The sequence below is a fragment of the Peromyscus californicus genome, unplaced genomic scaffold (assembly GCF_007827085.1).
Source record: "Peromyscus californicus insignis strain IS unplaced genomic scaffold, ASM782708v3 Scaffold_3__1_contigs__length_106647218, whole genome shotgun sequence".
Lineage (NCBI taxonomy): Eukaryota > Metazoa > Chordata > Mammalia > Rodentia > Cricetidae > Peromyscus > Peromyscus californicus.
The window spans coordinates 91,462,962-91,482,470 of record NW_026294551.1 but is presented as its reverse complement, the minus strand read 5'-3'; the positions used below and the strand labels follow the sequence as shown (position 1 = coordinate 91,482,470).

At 52.0% G+C, this 19,509-nt stretch overlaps 1 protein-coding gene across 1 annotated transcript in view; it reads right to left on the bottom strand.

Annotated features, from left to right (window-relative positions):
* Stk10 (serine/threonine kinase 10) overlaps positions 1 to 19,509 on the bottom strand; it is a 100,031-nt gene that overhangs the window by 79,824 nt on the left and 698 nt on the right. The gene's annotated exons all lie outside the window — the stretch shown is intronic.

Sequence of the window (19,509 nt, the reverse complement as noted above, 5' to 3'; positions counted from 1 at the left end):
AACCATTGTTCTAGACTATACACGTCCACACAATCCCTGTGTTTGCACTGAGAAGCCTCTATAACCTGATGACCTTTGCTATGCCTCAGGCAAGACCCATGTAGGGTGATACCCAGACAGCTACCCTCTCCCTGGCCTCAGCAATTAAGGTCTAGATGGAGAGGTGCTACCAATCCTGTTAAGAGGGAGCAGGTGGCTGCTTGTGATGGGCATGGCCCCAGAACCTGAGATGGAGCCTTCAAGAAGGAAGTGGTGGGGAGGATGCAAACGGGCACTTTCCCGTCTGTTCTCAGCTGGGGTCCTCCTAAGTGGCCAAGAGCCCCGGGCCACCTACAGTGATTAGGACAGTTCATTTATGGGGAGACAGGGTTTGCTCACCCTTGGCTTATGCCCCTTAGGTATGCTATCTCAACCATCCTCCAGGACAGTGCAGTTAGATGGGGAGACTGAGGCAAGGCCCCAAGAGCAAAGTAGCAGCGTGGGTCTGGACCTCCGGAAGCCTGCTCCCAAGCCTGCTCGCTACCACTGACCAGTCTTCCTCCACCAAATTTTTTTTCAGACCAGAAGTCCTGAGACCTCCAGCACCCAGCCCAGGAGCCCAGATCAGCAGGGTGTGGGTGTGTTAGGGGGGAGGGGTTCTTTTCTCTAGAACTCAATTTCAAACACTTGTTCAGAACACCTTAAAAATCTATTAGATGAGCGGCGAGAGTCTCTCTCTAGAAGAGACTTAGTTAGGTGCCTCTGGGCCTTTGGAGAGGCAGAGAGGAAGGGTGAGGCCTTTGGGGGTGGCAGATGGAGGGTCAGGTGACCACAGCACCTCAACCACAATGAGCTAGGCAAAAGCCACCCGTTCATCACTGACTTTCAGTGCCGAGGGTTCTGGTGAAGAAGGCTGTATGTCACCTTTTCCTGAGTTTCCTGAAAAAAGGCATTTTCCTGTAACTGTGGGGGATGGGGAATGTTCTCTAGGAGGGCACAGAACCTGCTCTGCCCACACTGTAAAAGCAGCACTGACCAAAGGGCGGGGGCCTTCAGCAAGGAGCCAATGTCAACACCAAGACTACTCAGTCAGTGCCCAGTGCCTCACTCAGATTTCAGAAGCCAGAGCCCACCAGGGAGGGGCCGTGCAGACACTGTGCCAAAATCAGATTCCTTAAGAGTCTGGCAGAGGCATCAATCCATTCCCAAAAGGCAACAGAGATGTTGCAACAGCGATGACCGAAAACAAACAAACAACAAACAGCCAGCGCTGACCACTGCCACTCGGACCTGGAAGGCAAACGCCCTTCTCAGGCAACAGGGGAGCAAGCTGCGAGTCAGACAGGCGGGTGACTGCTGAAGGCCAGATCTGTCACAAGCCTGTCTGCTCTGAGTACCAAATCACTTCCAGAAGTTCAGTCACCATGAGCTAAAGACGAATGACAAGCAGAGCCAGCACCAAGCCCCCTACCCCCGCCCCCAGCAAGGGGACCTTGACAGGAGCAGGCACGGAGCCTCCCCCAGGCACTGAGGCCGGCACTGGCTACAGGCCCACTTCCCAGATGGCAAACTGAGGCCTGGAAAGGAGATGATGGAGTCCAGGACTGTGGTCTTGACTTGGATCTTGGGTTCAAAGAGAACACTGTGCTTCCTGGAGACTGCTTGTTTGCTTGTCTGTCTGTCTGTCTTTCTGTTTTATGTATAAGAAAATGGAGGAACAGGTACGGTAGCTGTAGTACCAACTGCTTGGAAGGCAGAGGCAGGAGGATCACTTGAGCCCAGGAGCTCCTGGCCGACAGAGTGAGACCCATAAAAACAAAAACCATATGTTCCCAGAGGTGAAGCCAAGTCCAAGGACATATATCTGTAACTAACAGACTTGGGCCCCTGGTGTTTCAAAGTCCGTGAACCTAACTGCTTTCCAGAGTTGCCTGTACAGTCAGCATGAGTCCTGCCTGGGCCTCTGTTTTCGCTCTGTGCAGTTGGAGGGTGAGGCATGATGCCCAAGCTCTCTCTCTGGAGAGCCTGGAGAACGGGTAAGAGCTGAACAAATGAAGTGCACTCGGAGGTGAGCAGGCAGGGTTCCCATAAACACACAGTATCAAGGCTCCCAAAGTCCGTCTCCACCAGTGCTGAGGCCAGACCAGGAATGAGGGGGATCCCCAGTCCCGCTGCTGGCTGGCGGTCTCTAACCTTGGAGCCCACACCCTTGAAAGCGGACACAGTGGCCACTTGTGTTTTCTGGCCCAGACACTCGGTGGGAACAATCCTCCCTGTTGTGACAGCCTGGGGCCCAGCCTAGAGGAGGTGGGGCCATCCTCTCAGCCCAGCTGGGAACCCTGCCCTCCCCTAGGGGTGCAGCAAGCCCGTTCAGGAGATTGCTGAGACCTGGGAGCATGGAAGGCAGCAGAAGGCAGGCCCCAGACCCTTCCCTTCTCTGGCTGCCAGCTGATCACTCAGTTCCTTCGCTTCCCAGGAAATGGCTGAGATCCCAGAATGCAGCCAGGCCTTCAGCCACAGCTTTGAACTCCAAGTCCCTGATGCCCATTCTCCAGATGGGGAAACTGAGTCCACACACACAAAGAACGCAGAAACCCAAGCCTGAGCACAATGACTGAAGGAGAATGGGGTGCAGAAGACAAGAGCCTTGGAACCTCTGCAGCCGCCTGAAATGAGCCCTGGGACATCCCATTCCCACTGTCTCAAAAACTCTGTCTTTGAGAATAATCTCACCCTCAGTCCATGGATCCAGAGGGGCTGACCCCTCCCTGGTCCAGGTATACATCCAGGCCCAACCAACCAGTCAGGGCCAAGCTTTGTCACAGCTACTGGTTCAGGGTTGGGCATGTGACCCAAGGTGAACAAACTGTCCCCGAATGGTTTCTTGTCTGTTTTTGGATTTTTTGTTTGTTTTTGTTTGTTTGGCACTTTCTTAAGGTTACAGAAAAGCAGCTTTTTCTTTCTCTAGGGTGGCTAAACTGGCAGAGTGGAAGGGTAGGGAACTGGGGACACGACCCTCACCTCCCCGGCTCCTGTGCTAAGGCTCAGACCTAAGGCTCATACATGCTAGGCAAGGGCTCTACCACTGAATTATGTCCTAGTCCTGCATTTTAACCAGTCTAAAGTGGGTTTTGGTTTTGTGGCATGTGGATGTATGGTATGTGTGCATGTGTTTGCATGGGCGGACACACATGTGTTTATACATGCATGCGAAGGCCTGAGGTTGACGTTGGGTGTCTTTCTGCATCACTCAGAGCTCGTGGCTTTGCCTAATCTAGCCAGTTTGCGCCATGGGACTGCCTGGCTCCAACTCCCATAGGATGGGATTACCGGCTTTTACATGGGTGGTGTGGACCAAACTCTGGTCACCATGCTGCAGAGTATTTACACTGAGTCATCTCCCCAGCTCTGGGCTTTGTTTAGTGATGCTCTAGGCAAACATCTACCATTGAGCCATATCCCCATCCTCATAGTCCATCTTGTCACTTCCTCAGAGAGTCTGCTGGAGGGTAAAAACAAGACAGAACAGGGCCCACTGAGGGAGGAGCCAGAGTGCGAGCACCACACAGCGGTAGAGCCAGCTGTCCCCAGTGGTGCTACTCTTGGGTTTCTGGGTTATGTGAGACAACAAAACTGCCCCAGGGACTCAGGAAATGAGTCTCCCATCTGGGGATGTTCCCACAGAGAGCAGGCATGGACGGAAGTGTTTCAGCACCAACCACACATGTAACAAGGGCCATCACCGCTGCCACCCTGACCACAGAGGGACAGTCACAAGATGCCCAGGAGAGATAACCTGAGACCTAGGGACCAATGTAGAAAGTACCACTAAGGCCACAGGCACCGAAACTATTCTGCCAAAAGAATCCTCTAAAAAAGTGAAACAGATTGCTGTACACTTATTAAATTAGCAAAAACAAACGATAATGACCAGATGCTGGTGGCTATGTAGTGTAGAAGTCCTCATTACAGGCGAGAATGTAAACAGCTTCAGACTTTCAAAGGCAGTAACTGGCCACAGCTGCTCTGTTCTGTTTTGTTTTGTTTGAGACAGGTTTGAAATACCTTTTAAGCCTATTATCCCTCATTTCTGGGAATTTAGAGCCAAGAAATAATTCAAGAAAGACAACAAAAGAACCGTACAGGATCACACTCCACAGCCCCTAACAACAGAAACGAAGTAGGAGTGGCCTAAATGCTTAATGGTGAGAAAACTATTAAATTGCTCTAATGGGACATTAGCAGCCCTTTAACACAGTAGGCGAACAGCCTAGCAATGAGGAAAACCAGCTAAGCCACCCCAGTAATGAAATGGGGTAATGAAATTGCTCTCGCGAAGAGTGCATGCCTACAGACAGATGAGCCGAGGACAGGCCATGGAAAACAAGCGGTTTTCATCCCATGCCAGCTGGCAATTACGCACCGGAGTCCCAGTGAGGGTCAGGGGGTGGGACGGCGTCTCCTGCACAGGTGAGCACTTGCCCAGACCTGGCCGTACAGGGTCTTACAGGCTGGCAGAGGCAGCCAGCCGGAGCTGTGCTGTCCAGATGGCTGCCCTAGCTATCTAGGGAGGTATAAATAATAGGGAGAAAATGAAGTGAAACTTGAGTTCCTCAGTGGCATTTGCCATGTGCCAAATGCTTCCTGACCAAGAAGAGGGGGCTGCCATACTGAACACAGCTGACATGCAGAACAGCCTCTTGTCTGCAGAAAGTTCCAGGCTCTAACTTCCAGCCCTCTGCAGTAGAAAATGTCCTCCCAGAGTCGAGAGTATCTCTTCAGTGACCCAGGCTCCAGAAAAGGTTTCTTTTCCAGAAAGAGAAAAAGGGATGGGGATGGTACAGACACTCCCACCCTAGACACACAGCTGTTGCTCAGATCTCCTAGCAACCTGGCTAGGCCTCCAGGTGTGAGGAAAGGATTCCAGCTGACCTGTCCATGAAAGTCTATGTGTGAGTAACAGCTAAAATCTGGAGCAGCCAAGGCTAAGGGTTTCTACTTTCCTGTCTCTGGATGCTGGATGGTTGTGCTGGGCATGTGTCAGATGAGGTGCAGGCCACTGGAACCAGCGGATCTTGGTCTGGGTCATATGCAAGGATGTAGAGAATGGTGCTGAGCACTGCCAATCATAAAAGGGCTTTGGTTCAGCGAGTGGGGAGAGGGGTCCAGCTCTGGAGGACCAGGTCACAGAAGAACTGGCTACATTCAAGGAAAGGATGGGGACCGGGGACAGTAACCCTAGAGGCTAGTGAGCAGCAGAGAAGATCCGGGATAAGCCCAGCAGCCGGAAGTAGGCAGGGAAAAAACACCCAAGGGGGTCTGACATCTGGAAGTGGCAGCCATTGCAGCCTCAGGATAAGAAAGTCCTACAGCAGGTCTTCAGGGGCAGGACACTGAGCACTGGCCTTGGCCCAGCACAGGCCTAAGTAGAACAGAGATGTACATCGCCTCCTTCTGTAGAAAAGAAAAGGAAAGCCCAGAGAGAGCAAGAGACCTCCCCAGGTCACACAGCTCAGCTGTCAGAACTTGAACTCAGGTCCGGCTCTCTGCCCAAGTCTTTACCTTAGTAGGCGTCCACCTCCAGTGTCTCCATCCCAATGGCACTGGGCCCTAACCCCCTTCACCATCTCTGGCTCCACTGCCTACAAGCACAAACACTGAGGATGAAGCCTCAGCAGCTCCCTGAAGCTGACCAGACACAGCTTGAGCTCCCTGGCTAGCACTCCAATCCCTGAGTCCTTGTTGATGCTTCCACTACAGGCTGTTGATGATACGGTCATGTGCAACTCAGACCTGAGCAGGCTGCGAGTTATGAAAGGCCCAGCCCAGGTCTGATTCCTCTCAGCCTACACCCCACAGAACCTGGCACAGAACAGCCAGGGAATGGGGTGGGGAGAACAGGGAGGGAGCCTTGAAGATAGGCATGAGGGAGGGTGGATGGATGGGTGGGTGAGTGGGTAGGAAGATGGATGCAAATGAGCCATGTGGTGGTTTGAAGGAGAACGGCCCCTACAGGCGCATATGCTTGAACGCCTGGTCCCCAGTTGGTGGAACTATTTGGGAAGGATTAGTAGGTGTAGCCTTGTGGGAGGAGGTAATGTCACTGGGGGTGGGCTTTGAGGTTTCAAAAGCCCATGCCACTCCCAGTTAGCTCCCTCTAGCTCTGCCTTGTGCTTATGGATCAGATGTGAGCTCTCAGCTACATTGCTACCAGCACCATGCCTGCCTGCCTGCGGCCATATTCCCCGCCATGATGGTCATGGACTCTAACCCCCCTGGAACTGTAAGCCCTCGATAAATTCTCTCTTTTTAAGTCGCCTTGGCCAATGTGTCTCTTCATAGCACTAGAAAAGCAGCCAAGACAGTGGGTAGGAGGGCGGCTGGACAGACCAGTGGGCGAGTAGATGGAAAGGAGGAGGAAGGGGGCCTCTGTACTCCCTACAGGAAAGTGAGATAGTCCACTTAAGAAGACCAGAAAGTGATGAGAGTCCTCCTGGCTCTCCATTCGTCCTGTTCTAGTTTTGGAAGATGGCACCCGTTTGCCTGAGAGGAGCCAAAGCCCCCGGCTGCGCCAGGACATACACAGTTAACCAGTCCTGCCAAATAGAGAACCACTTCCCAATCAGTAAGTGCCCTGCCAGGCTTTTACTCGGGGACGAATGAGCCAGCCAAGTCTCAGAAGTGACACTTGAGGACAGCAAAGATTACGAGGCACAGAGGCAGAGGAGTGACAGCCCCACAGACGTACACTCAACACTCCCTTGGAGGAGAGGCCTGGTGGGCCAGCCTGGCACAGCCAGGAAATGCTAAGCCTCCAAGTCTTTCTGGCCTGGGACCAAACCCAAACAGGATCAGCCTCAAAGATACCAAGCCGTGGCCTTGGCCGAGGACCTGGGCAACCCGTCCAACTTGGCCAGGCATGTGGGAACCTTTGGGTCCCAGCTTTTCAGACATGGCGAGGAGTCCAGTCCCAAGATACCATTGATAACGGAGGGGAAGGTGGCATGGGCCTCCTCCTGGGAGGCCGAGTGCCCACCTTTGCCAGGCTGCCCCCTGCCGGAAGGGAGAATATGAGGGAGAGTGCGCTGTACTTTATAATCACATCTCGTTTAATCCCTATAACTCAGGGATTCGACTCACCTTATTTTCCCATCCCAGACCTCTAAGAGTTATTATAGTCAGTGCGTCGCGGTTGTTTCTAACCAATAGTACTTTCCATGTTATTTTCTATTATTCTAAAAATAACACAAGTACATGAAAAAAAATCTTAAAAATAGAATGGCACAAAAAAGAAAATCAAAATAACAGCATCTCAGAGACGCTGCTCTCTGCATGGTACATGATCGCGTCTACGTACCCTTCCGTGGCACAGCCGTCCCAGGCTGACACACCCAGCTGGGAGATGCAGCAATTGGAGTGACCCCTGTGTTAATCACTCTAGCTTTCTACACTGAGGACATGAAGAGCCCCTGCCTGAGAGCATCCACTGAGCTAACCTGAGAACAGCGCTTAGACCAGGCCCAGCCCAATAATAAGAAAAGACTCAAGGGTAACTCTAATTTCTCCACATCTTAATTAGCGGACAACAATTTTATGTATTCATAAGGTTTAGTGAGGCCTCTCAACACAAGTACAGTCTGTGACAACCCTGCAGGCCACACGTCAGTCAGCTTAGCCACTTACCACTGTGTGTGTTGGCAACACCCAAAAGCCCTCTATGGAGCCAGGTATGGCAGCACAAGCCTTTAAACCCAGTACCCAGGAGGCAGGGGCAGATGGAGCTCAGTGAGTTCAAAGCCAGCCAGGTCTACATAGAGAGTTCCAGGACAGCTAAGGATTATAAAGTTAGACCCTGCCAAAAGCAAACAAAACAAAACAAAAACTCTGACTTTAAAATGTTAGCAAGTGTGGTGCCAACTGTACTCCTGGCACTGGGCAGGCCGAGGCAGCAAGGCTGTGGTGAGTTCTGAGGCTAGCCTAGACTACCGAGTAACACTGTCTCAAAATACTGGGTTTTGTTATTCTAAAATTAATACCCACTCACCAAAGAGAATCTAAAAAAAAAAAAAAATAGAATGGCAAAACACACACACACACACACACACACACACACACACACACACACACACACACACACGAGCATCATTCTCCACCTCCACCATAGCTGCACTAGAGCATTACAAGCTGGTCCTCCTATCCAGCCTCTCTCTATACACATTAGCCAACCCCTCTCTCCCTGGGGGAGAGCTCCCGGGATCCCAGGCACAGGTCACTAGCATCCTTCCCTCTCATTCTGTGAGAGCAAGTCCTCCAGTGCTCACGTGTGCACATCACCAACGATCTCAGAGCACAGAGCACTCCCGGCAGCATCCCCAGGCGCTGCTAGCTAGTCTACAGGACAGCTCCAGACTCGGTGGACTAGGTCAATCCTGGCACCCAGGGCTCTGAGCTCCTCACTAACAGTGGTACTCAGCCATGGTCCTCAGCCCCTCAGGTTTCCTGTTGCCTCGGAAGGTAAGTGGGACCCTGGAGGAGAAATCCTTCAGAAAGAGACCAAGACTCAGAGCAAAGGTAGGAAGACTCCCGAGGTCAAACAGGGTGGCCTGCCGGTACAGAGGGGCCACCATGTCAGAAGCACATCAGCCTGGATAGCAGCACCCATTTAAAAAGGCCAGGAGTGGGCTTGGGATCCCAGAAAAGGCAATCTAGAGCTTTCTAGAAAGGAAACTAGAAACAAGCAAGAGCCAACACTGGTTCCTCCTTCCAGGACAGTCACGCTGTCTCTCTGACACCCAGAGTTGCTCTCGGCCACCCTGGACTCTCCCACCATGGGGCAGCCACAGAACTGGGGCTTTGGCGAGCCTACAGAAGCCCTGGCATCCCCAGGCTCTGGTGGCCTTCCGGTTTGGGTTGTTTGCTGTGCTGGGGATGGAAGCTTAAGCCTCATGCACACCCCAGCTGCAGGGTGGCCTTCTTTATCTCCCCTGAATCATGTTTATCCTCATACCACAGAGAGCAGTAAACGCACACTGACCCCAGGAACCTTCATGGCATCTAGCCAGAGCAGTCTCAGCACAAGCGAGGACAGGCCATGAGGGACCTTCAGGGAATGTGCCTGCCATTCCCCAGGAATCCACAATCATCTGAAGTCAGGAGAAACCCTTCAGAAAGAGACCAAGACTCGGAGCACAGGTAGGAAGACTCCCGAGGACAAACAGGATGACCTGCCGGTGCAGAGGGGCCACCATGTCAGAAGCACACCAGCCTGGACGACAGCACCCACTTTAAAAGGCCAGGAGTGGGCGACAACAGCTGCCCAGCTGGCCTTCTCTGTGTGAGCTGGCAGCAGCTGCCCGCTACCCAATGCTCCACAGAGGCAAGTCCTGCTCTAATTGATGGCTCACAGCTCAAAAGACGGAGGCCGATGGGCTGTGAAAATGGCTGAGGTGAGGCACACACACTGCTCCTGCAGGACCCCAAGTTCAGTTCCCAGGCTCACACCCACCTGGAACTCCAGCTCCAGGAGATTCAATGTCCTCTTCTGACCTCCTGCCACACACACACTCACGTTCACACACACACACACACACACACACACACACACACACACACACACACACACACACTTAAAAAATAATAAAAATACAGGGGCTAGTGAGATGGCTCAGTGATTAAGAGGGTTTGTTGCTCTTGCAGAGGACCCAGGTTCAGTTCCCAGCACCCACTTGGTGGCTCACAATCTCTCGTCACCCCAGTTCCAGGGGATCCAACAGGCATGAAGGTGGTACATACACATGCATGCAGGCAAAACATTCATGCTTATAAAGTAAACAAGACTAAACATGTTTTAAATAATAATTTAAATCAACGTTAAACAAACTGAGGGTGAGGTGGCTTGTACAAGGTCACAAACACAGCACAGTAGGGGAAAGCCAGGAGAAGCCAGGAGCTGAATCCTGAGTTCATGCTGAGCGGCAGCATTTGCTCTTTCATTCATTCTAGCTGTTATGTGAGCATCACTTGTGTGTGTGTGTGTATGTGTGTGTGTGTGTGTGTGTGTGTGTGTGTGTGTGTGTGTGTGTGTGTGTGTGTGTTGGAAGCATTTAAAGCCTCTCCACAAATGGCCCTGAAATATACCAGTGACATCAGCCACCATGGCCAGTCTGCTGAGCTTCAGCCAGAGAAGTCATTCCTTGCAGCCAACTGCTTCCTGTCTGGTTAACAACCCTCTCTCCAGCCAAGCTGCTCTGCCCTAGGGACTTTACACCTACTGGGGAGGGCAAAAGGACATAGGACATGTACGCGGGAGCCTGGTGTGATTCTGAATTCTGAAGGGGAGAGTCCTGACTGGGATGAGAAGGGGAAGCCAAGCGGGCCATTCTGAGGAACGGGAGGAGCTGGCTGCCCGAGCACCCATGACTGCTGCAATAACGGGAAGCCCTTGCTAGGGTCGTGTGTCGCAAAGCACTGCCTTCCTTCAGCACTTCTTGGAGGCAGGAGAGTCAGTCCCCCATCTCCTCCACCGTACGTCTCTGTCGGGACCGGCAGAGCTAGTTACCAGCCCGGAGCTCAAAGCCCCATCTCTCGCCCTCCCCCTCATCCTGGCTATGATAAAAAGCTGTTGGTTTCAACCAAAGAATCACTAAGCTGTGGAGGAAGGAAGAAGAAAACAGCAACCAGGGGAAGCAGAAGCGAAAAGGGAAGGGAGAGAGAAGTGGGAGGCGCCTGGGAGGGAGGGGGCAGGAGGCCCTGGGGTGTATCTCCCCATGACAGGTCCTGCCTCCCAGCCACCCCACCCACCCACCAGGGCCCAGGAGGGTGACAGAACCTTCCTCATCTTCTGCCCTCAGAGGCCCCAGCCACTTCCTCCGCCGTCCTGCCCATCACCACTTCCTCTGCAGGGGAGGCCACCATCAACATCCACTCGAAGCAGGCTCTGAAAGAAGGTCATGTTTCTAGACACAGAGCCCACAAGGCCATGAGGAGACATCACAGGGAAGCAGCCTTCTCTAAGATGATCTTTGGCTTTTCTTCTGTTCTCTGGAGGAGAAAGGTACAGGCCCCTGGCCAGAAAGACCTGGGATTAAGTCCCAGTCCTGCTACAGAAAGGCTGTGTGACACTGAAAAAGTCACTGGACATCTCTGGGCCTCTGTCCCTACATTGTACAGAATGAGGGGACTCTCTGGTCATGGCCTTGTCCCCTTTCTCCTATCCACAGAGGGGTCCTTTCTGACATTATAGAGGCTGATGACAGGGCATTATTTAAGATGAAAACTGCCATATTTAACTTCCTCAGTGTGTCACTCGAGGCCCTCTTGACTCAGTTCCCGCTATGATCTGAATGTCTACGTCCACCTCAAAAATCCATATGTGGAAATCCTAACTCCAAGTTGACAGCATTAGAAGACGGGGACTTTGACATGGTGATTAGGTTATAAAAGAACAGGCCTTGGTAAACAGGATGAGTCTTGATAGGAGAAGTAGACTTAAGGGCATTGGGCAGGTCCTTGCCAAACACCAAATCTATGAGAGCCTCGATCTTGGCCTTCCCAGCCTCCAGCTCTGTGATCATAACTGTCTGATTGTACTCAGCTACAGTATATGGCTATGCAGACCACGGGACTAGCAGACATAACCTTGTCCTGACAGCACCCGGGTATGCCCAGCTCAAATGCTCAGACCCACCGACCACTGGAAGGAGAGAAGGCGGCATGGGCAGGGTGGACCAGAGATGTGGGGACACAAGGCCAGGCCAGCTCTATGGTACTCAACACAAACAGTACAAAAGAGCACCAGAGATCGGGCGGGCCTGCGCAGACGCGCACTTGAGTACCGGGACTTCCGAAGAAAACTCAGTGTCTCTCCATGTTTGTCAGATGCTAACATGACCACTGGACTACACAGTCACTCTTTCTGGTAGCCCTGTGTGGCTCCTGTGGTCTGTGGGACATTTCCGGGACAACAGCCTGCTCCTACAGATGTGGCCCTGCAAGAACACAATCTAGAAGCTATCAGCCAATGAGATGCTTCTAGAGGAAGACCCACCACTACTGGTCTTCTGGGAGCAATTCCCTGGGTTCAAATGTCAAGGTCAAGTGGCACTGAGTTCAGCCTGGGGAAGCCACACAAGCCCACTCTCGGGTAACCAAGCTCAAAAGCTGGCAGTGGGCAACCCGGGTCTCCATGCCTACCCACTGCCCTGCCCGGCTTCCTTCTCTCTGCCTTCTGACCACCATCTGGCTGCCCTGCCCTCACCACGGCTGTCCGCTGCTCCCTGTACAAGCTCTCTTGCTGGGCAGCCTCCAGCCCACAGTGACTGCCGGAGGCTGCCGTCTTCCAAGCACCTACTCAGACCTCCTGCTGCTCTTTGGTGCAGGCTAACTCCCACGACAGCTCTGAGGGTGGCTATCTTATCAGCTCTACTCACACATGGGGAAACTGAGGCAAGCCAGTCACTTCTCTCATCACACGGTTGTTAAGTGGGGCGGCCAAGATTTGAATGCTCATCTCTCTGACGCCAAGGTTCGATTCTTTTCTTATGTAACACAAGGAGATGAGAGATGCAGCAAGCCCTCCACACCTGTGGCTTCCACACCCAACTTCGGGTTAAGAACTTTTTTTTTTGCTGGGCGGCGGTAGTGTATGCCTTTAATCCCAGCACTCGGGAAACAGAGCCAGGCGGATCTCTGTGAGTTCGAGGCCAGCCTGGTCTACAGAGCGAGATCCAGGACAGGCACCAAAACTACATAGAGAAACCCTGTCTCGAAAAATAAAAATAAAAAAATAAAAAAAAGTTTTTTGTTTTTTGTAACCGCATCTGTACTGAACATGTACAGACTTTTTTCTGGTCTCCAGTGATGCAGTACAGCGACTCACACAGCAACTTCAGTGCCGTGGGCGTCAGAAGTTATCCAAGGATGATGGAGAGTGGATGGGAGGCCGTGTTAATACTATTCCCGCTTTATACGACAAAACTGAGCTTACTCCGGGGCAAGTGCCTAAGTGGGGTTTCTGGGACCAATGCCCCTGGAGAGTGGAGGTGACTTTACTCCAGCTGAACTGCACACAGCTATGACCATCTGATTAGCTGGAGGGCTCCACCTCCCCTCTCATACCCTGGAGCATGTGCCAGTGTTCAGGATAGTCTTGGTGGCCACAACTTAGGTGGGGGTTTACTGGCATCTGAAGGAGAGTGGATACAAGCTGGAGATGTGGAGAACATCCATCCACAAGACATAGGGCAAGCCTACAATTGTGAACTGAAGTTCCCAGGAGAGGGGGGCGGGGGAGTAGGAGGGAGGGAGGGAGGGAGGGTCAGGCTATGCCTGTGTTAATGATTCTACAAGGCCAAATGACTAAACTTGAAGATTAGGGAGAATTAAAATGTTGCAGACACAAGACGAATTATCGTGGGCTATTTCGAGTTTCCTTGAGAACTAACTATCCACTGCCCGTCCCTGTTCAAACCTAACATCCCTGCAACTACCAATGCCAAGAAAGCACCTGAAGCCCATAGTGGAGTGTCCTCCGGCCGCCCCACCCTGTCCCCCCACTTTGTTGTGGCCCTCCTACCCGTGGCCCCACCTACAAATCGATTATGATTTACTTTATCCTGTGACTAATAAAAATCTCACGTGACCACTTCCACAGTGGAGCAGAGTATATGGGGAAACCCGGGTCTGTGTTCTGGGCACCGGCACTCGTATTTGGTCCCAGGACTAACTTATCCCCTCTGAGGTGAGAACAGTGTTTTCGTGCTGACACAGTGAAGACTGAGCCCGGCACCAGTGTCAACAGTGCCCAGGCAAGAAGCCTGGGTACCCCAGCTGAGCTGCCCAGCTGAGCTGCCGATGCCGTAGTCTTACCGCTTTGCTCCCAGTTAAGTGGCAGTGCCATGCCAGGACCTTCTCAGAAGCAGCACCCGGGAGTGTCAACAACCATAAACAACCCTGGCACTGCCCCGAGGGGACCAGGGGTAAAGCTATTCCTCTCCGTGGACGCCTCCTCTGCACTGTAGACGCCTACTCGCAGACAGCTGAGCCGCTGGCTTGGGGAACAAATGGGGCCAGGACGGAACATAGACTCTATTGCCCTCCACAGCTGTCCTAAGATGCCCCCAGAGGATGGCCCTGGGGGTTTCTCCCTCATCTAGGTAACCTCAAGAGACGGGGATAGCGTGAGCATTAGTGCTCCTTCCAGCTAGCCACGCTCACACCTACCCTGGCCTATTCTGAGGTTGCTGGAAAACGTCCAGTGTGGTGGGAGCTTACCAAGGCCAGCTGCAATACAGATGGATTAGCAGGAGCAGACCCTTGCCAGGTGCCCTCGAGGGACAGGGTACTATGACGAGTGAGGAATGGCTCACAATAGCTTGGACTTGAGTTTAAAAATACTAGGCTGAGAGGAAATAAGGTTACTGCCTAGGGGCAGATCTCTTTCCGGAGTAGGAGTAGAAGGGGGCAGTAGGGGAGGAGAAGGAGGAGGAGGAAGAGGAGGAGGAGGATACAGGAGGCTCTGGACAGCCCCAGGGGAGCCAGGCGGAAACCCAGGCTTTCCAACTCTGAGGAGCAGCGGAGGAGGTAGAAGAAGGGAAGGCTTGGCCTGGAGGGTGGAGGCCTCCAGCACTGCCGGCCCGGCTCTGCCTAGCCAGGCACAAATAGCTCCCAAAGCCAGCAGAGCTGAGGGCACCTGAGGTCTGGGCACAGCTGCCAAAGTCCCCTCACTCTCTGGGGATCCACAAAGACTCTGGGGTTGGCTGTTAGTGAGAGAAGGCAGCAAAGGGCCTTCCATAAATTCATCTCGTTGTATTTTCAAAGTCACCCTCAAGCCAGGATGCCCTCCGACCCAGTCATTCCTATCTCGGAGTCTGGCCTAAAAATGCATTTAAAACAGAGAAAGAATTCTCCAAACAAGCTGCTCCTCGACCTAGTCAGCTCTGCTACAATGCTAACTTTGAAAAGGCCATTCCACACGCCAGGGACCAGTTTTATCCTAATGCTAAAGTCAACCTGGCTTAAGCGTCAGGCAAAAAACGGCAGATGACAGCTGATCAGAGCAAATCCAAGGAGTGCAAAATGCACTGGACCCCTCCAAACAAACTGTGGGCCAGACAACAGCCCCTCCCCAAATTATCCCCACGCTGTGACCTTCCTGCATTCTCCTGCTTACTGTCGTATTCTGGGTTTCCTACCCACACCAGGTCAGCCCGCACAGATCTGTGCTTCTGAGGACGTGTGTCTTACATTACAGAGGATATAAAGTGCCCACTATGTACCTGACAGGATAAGAACCGATAAATTTTAATTTGTTAGTAGTTTTTAAAAAAAAAATGAAGCCGGGCGGTGGTGGTGCATGCCTTTAATCCCAACACAGGAGGAGACAGGAGGATCTCTGTGAGTTCAAGGCCAGCCTGGTCTACAGAGGGAGTTCCACGGCAGCCAAGGCTACACAAGAGAAACCCTGTCTCAATGTAAATAAATAAATAAAATGAAAAAAGACAGCCAGGCACAATGGCCCATGCCTGTATAACCAGCCACATAAGGGACTGAGGAAGGATATTGTTTGAGACCTTGAAGGAGTCTGAGGCCAGCCTGGAAAGCAGAGCAAGATCCTCTTTAAAAAACCAAAAACAGACACAAAAGTCCAGGCTGGGGATACGGATCAGTGTAGGATGTTTGCCTCGTGTGCACAGGGCCGGACCCAGCACCGAAGACTATAAACACAGTGATCTGTGGGCCTCAGGTGACCTTGGTTTTCTTTTGGGTTCTTTGACCCCCCCTCCCACAATCTTCATTTTACAAGCTAACCTTTTGTTTGTTTGGTTGGTTGGTTTGATTTGGTTTTTCCAGACAGGGTTTCTCTCTGTAGACCAGGCTGGCCTGGAACTCTCTCTGTAGACCAGGCTGGCCTGGAACTCAGAGATCCACCTACCTCTGCCTCCTGAGCACTGAGATTAAAGGCCTGCGCCACAGTACCACCACCTGGCTACAGGTTAACCTTTTAGAAGCTCAAACACAAAGCAATCTCCAGAAAGCAGAGAAGTCACCTCAGCCACTAGCCTGGCCCTTTCAGTCCTATACTCTGTGGCCCCTCAAAGCACGGGGCACATGATCAGCCAGTGCTCTGCATCAGACTCTGTTGAGGGCAGATTTCCAATGCAGAGACCAAACACTTCCTCTCCTCCCTACCCCACCTAGAGAGGATGATGGTTCATGATAAGAACTCTGAAAACATGCCACCCATAAGCCTTATTTTGAATTCGAGTAATGAACTAGAAATGATTTTCTTTCAGAACCAACTCTGCATCACACATGAACGTGGTGAGAACGGCCTTGACGTTGGACTGAATCGATCCTCTCCCTGTCTCCTGAGGCCGATCAGAAACCTGAGGGGGACAGGGGCTCCCTGTTTTGGAGACTGCAGATGCTCCCACGCTCACGGGTCCACCGGAATCCTTTCCTCACCATGCTGGGGAACAGAGCCTCCCAAGAACTCACAGGCCAGGGAAGCCCCAAGAAGGTCCCTACCAAGGAGGCTGAGCAGAGAAGCTCTGCTCTTTAGAGGGTGGGATGAGAACCAGCATCTTTCTCCACCCATGGCCCATTGCTTTCAGGTGCCATGCCAACCGGCAACAGCTAGTCCCAGCCATTTAACCAAGATCGAATTTCTCATACTGCCTCAGTGACCCGCCAAAGAACCAGGAAGTGGATAGAGGTCACGCCCCTTGGTGAGAGGGTCTTAGTTTAAAAAAATAAAAAGGCTCTGTAAGTGCTCTGGGAATGGCGGGGGAAGCAGAAGCTCTGCAGGACAGGCAGGCTGGCGACAGGGCACTGTGAACAGGGAGTATCTTCCTGAGTGGGACACCAAGGAAAAAGTACTCAAGCAAAGCCTAGCATTGTGAGTTCTAGTCCCCCCACCCTCTAGAATCCAGTAAGCACACACACATGAACTTTAGTTAGAATGGCATGTCAGATACTAAAGTCACAGAGGCAACACAGACATGTGTCACTCAATAATGGGGACACGTTCTGACAAATGTATCATCAGGTGATTTCATCATTGCAGGTTTGTAAGTACAGCATGTACTTATACAATCCTTACACACATACACAGTGGCATGGCTTCCTTCACCTGGGCTCCAAAGTGTGTCTATGTACATAACACATACGCATGGTAATAGTATAGTCTGTTGTATCTAGGGCCATGTTGAACAAAATAGCACAAAATTAAGGACTCCATCGCTAAGGACTTGCTGCACAAGAAAAAGCCTGAGTTCAGATCCCAACACCCACAAGAAAAAACCAGGTGTGGGAGTTCAAATCCCAAGGCTGGGGAGGCAGAGGCAGGAAGATCCCCGCTTGCTGGCCAGCCAATCTAACTCAGTTAGTGAGCTCCAGGTGGACGGTGGCTCTGGAAGAAACCCAGTGTCAATCTCTGTCCTCCACACACATCTGCCCACATGTGCATGGGCACCTGCACAAATGTGGGCGCACACACAAAACCTTAAACCCAATATGAAATGATACTTAATCAAGAGACAGGGCAAATTAGAGACAGATGAGGTCCTGCCAGCCCACCAGGACACTTTAGGGGAAACTTCAAAAAGCTGGATTATGCTCTGAAGTAATAGAGCGCATCACAGTAGGTACACGGCAGTGACAGTCCCTTGATGGCCTCCTCAAGCATCGGGCGCTGTAAGTCACCCTACATGCCACATTTCTATATGTATGAAGCACAGGTTTGCTATGTCAGCGTCATAAGTATGTGGGGAATGTGTTGCATGCAAGGTATGGCACTGGGCTAAACAGCAGTGCCTCAGCTCACGGAGTCTCATGGAGCCGTCTTTGTCTATGCAGTCCATCACCGACCCTGACAAACTGTCCAGTGTACCAGCTGCCATATGACCCTCCTAGTCTCCTTTTCCCTTCTCCTGCCTTGAAGCCATCTCCCAGCTTTGGGAACTGGGGTCACTCTTCAAAGGGGTTTATATGCTTTGGAGAACCAGGAGGCAACAAAATGCTGAGTGATCAGAGCTCCCTTAGTTGGAACTAACTGCCTGGGAACAGCAGAGTTTTACCCAGCAAGCAGAAATGACAAGGGAGACTCCTCGTCTCTGGAAAGAAAAGCTCTGCATTTGAATTTAAATAAAAATGAACCATATAAAGCCAGAACAGGACACTTGGGAAGGGTCATAGAGACAGATGAGGTTCCGCCAGCATAGCAGGACACTTTACAGGAAACTTTTTAAAAAGTTCAAGTATGCTTCAAAGTAACAACAGAGAGCATTACAGGGTAGATACACAAGAAGGTGACTGAAAGTCTCTAATAGAGAAAAACAAGCATGGAGAACTCAGGGGAGGCCCTCAGAAACAGCCGATCGTTAGGTGAGCGGGGTGGGGAGCGGACAGTGCTCAGGACAGCAGGAGAGCCCAGAAGCTGGGGACCACTTCCTAATGTCACCAGGTGAATGCATCAGAAGAGAGAGGACATGAGGACAGCGGAAAGGATGGGCTGGCCTGGTAGCCCTCAAACATGGGCAAACCCCTCAGCCAAGGGGCAGCAAATCCATTCAGCTGGAATGCGGAATGACCTCTGCCTGACTCTCCCACCGGGGAACTTTGCTCTCCTTGGGGTTCCTCAGCCCTCTGACAGGAAGTGCAGCTCACAGAGATCTCCCTGGGTCTGACTGGCCTCCCAGCTGCCACTGCTCCAAGCCTCTAGAGCACTCTGAAGGGCTGAGTTGGGCCTCAGTCTTAGTTTCTTTCCTTCTGCTTGTTTTGTTTGTTTTTCTTTTCTTGAGACAGGGTTTCTCTGTGTAGCCCTAGCTGTCCTGGAACTCACTCTGTAGACCAGGCTGGCCTCGAACTCAGATCTGCCTGCCTCTGCTGGGATTAAAGGTCTGTGCTACCACACCCAGCTGAGAGTCTTAGTTTCTAACAAGCTTCCCAGTGATGCTAATGCACCGCTTCCTAGGGAGCACACTTCTGAGATGAGGCTCTAGCAGACCAATTTAAGTCAAAGAGAACAAGCCCCGAATCGGGGAGCTGGAAAAGCCCTTTCTGGGGTCCAGCACCCTGAAAGGGCAATCCTAGGGTCAGTGATCCCTCTAACTACAGAAGCCCCAAGGACAGTGACTTAGGGCTTAGGTGGGCAACTAACAGCAGCTGAACTATGGGAATCTCCCAATAAAAGTAGGGGATGCCAGACTGCAGTGGGCAAGCCTACAGTCCAAGCTACTCCAGAGATTGAGGCAAGCTGATCGCAAGGTGGGAGGCCAGCCTGAGAAACATAACAAGACTCCATCATGGGAAGTTAGCGGGGGAGACTTTCCCGCCCCCCCCCCCCCCGGAGGAAATGAGAAGGGTGGAGTCAAGATGTACGAGTTAGGTACCTTAAACAACAACCCAGGCACTCAGAACTTGCTCAGAGGACCAAATCCCAGGAGCTGTCCGTCTGCACACGTGTCTAAATGGAATCATCTCTGCCCCACCCACTCCTGCACACAGCCTCTGCCCTGTCTTCCTCCAGGG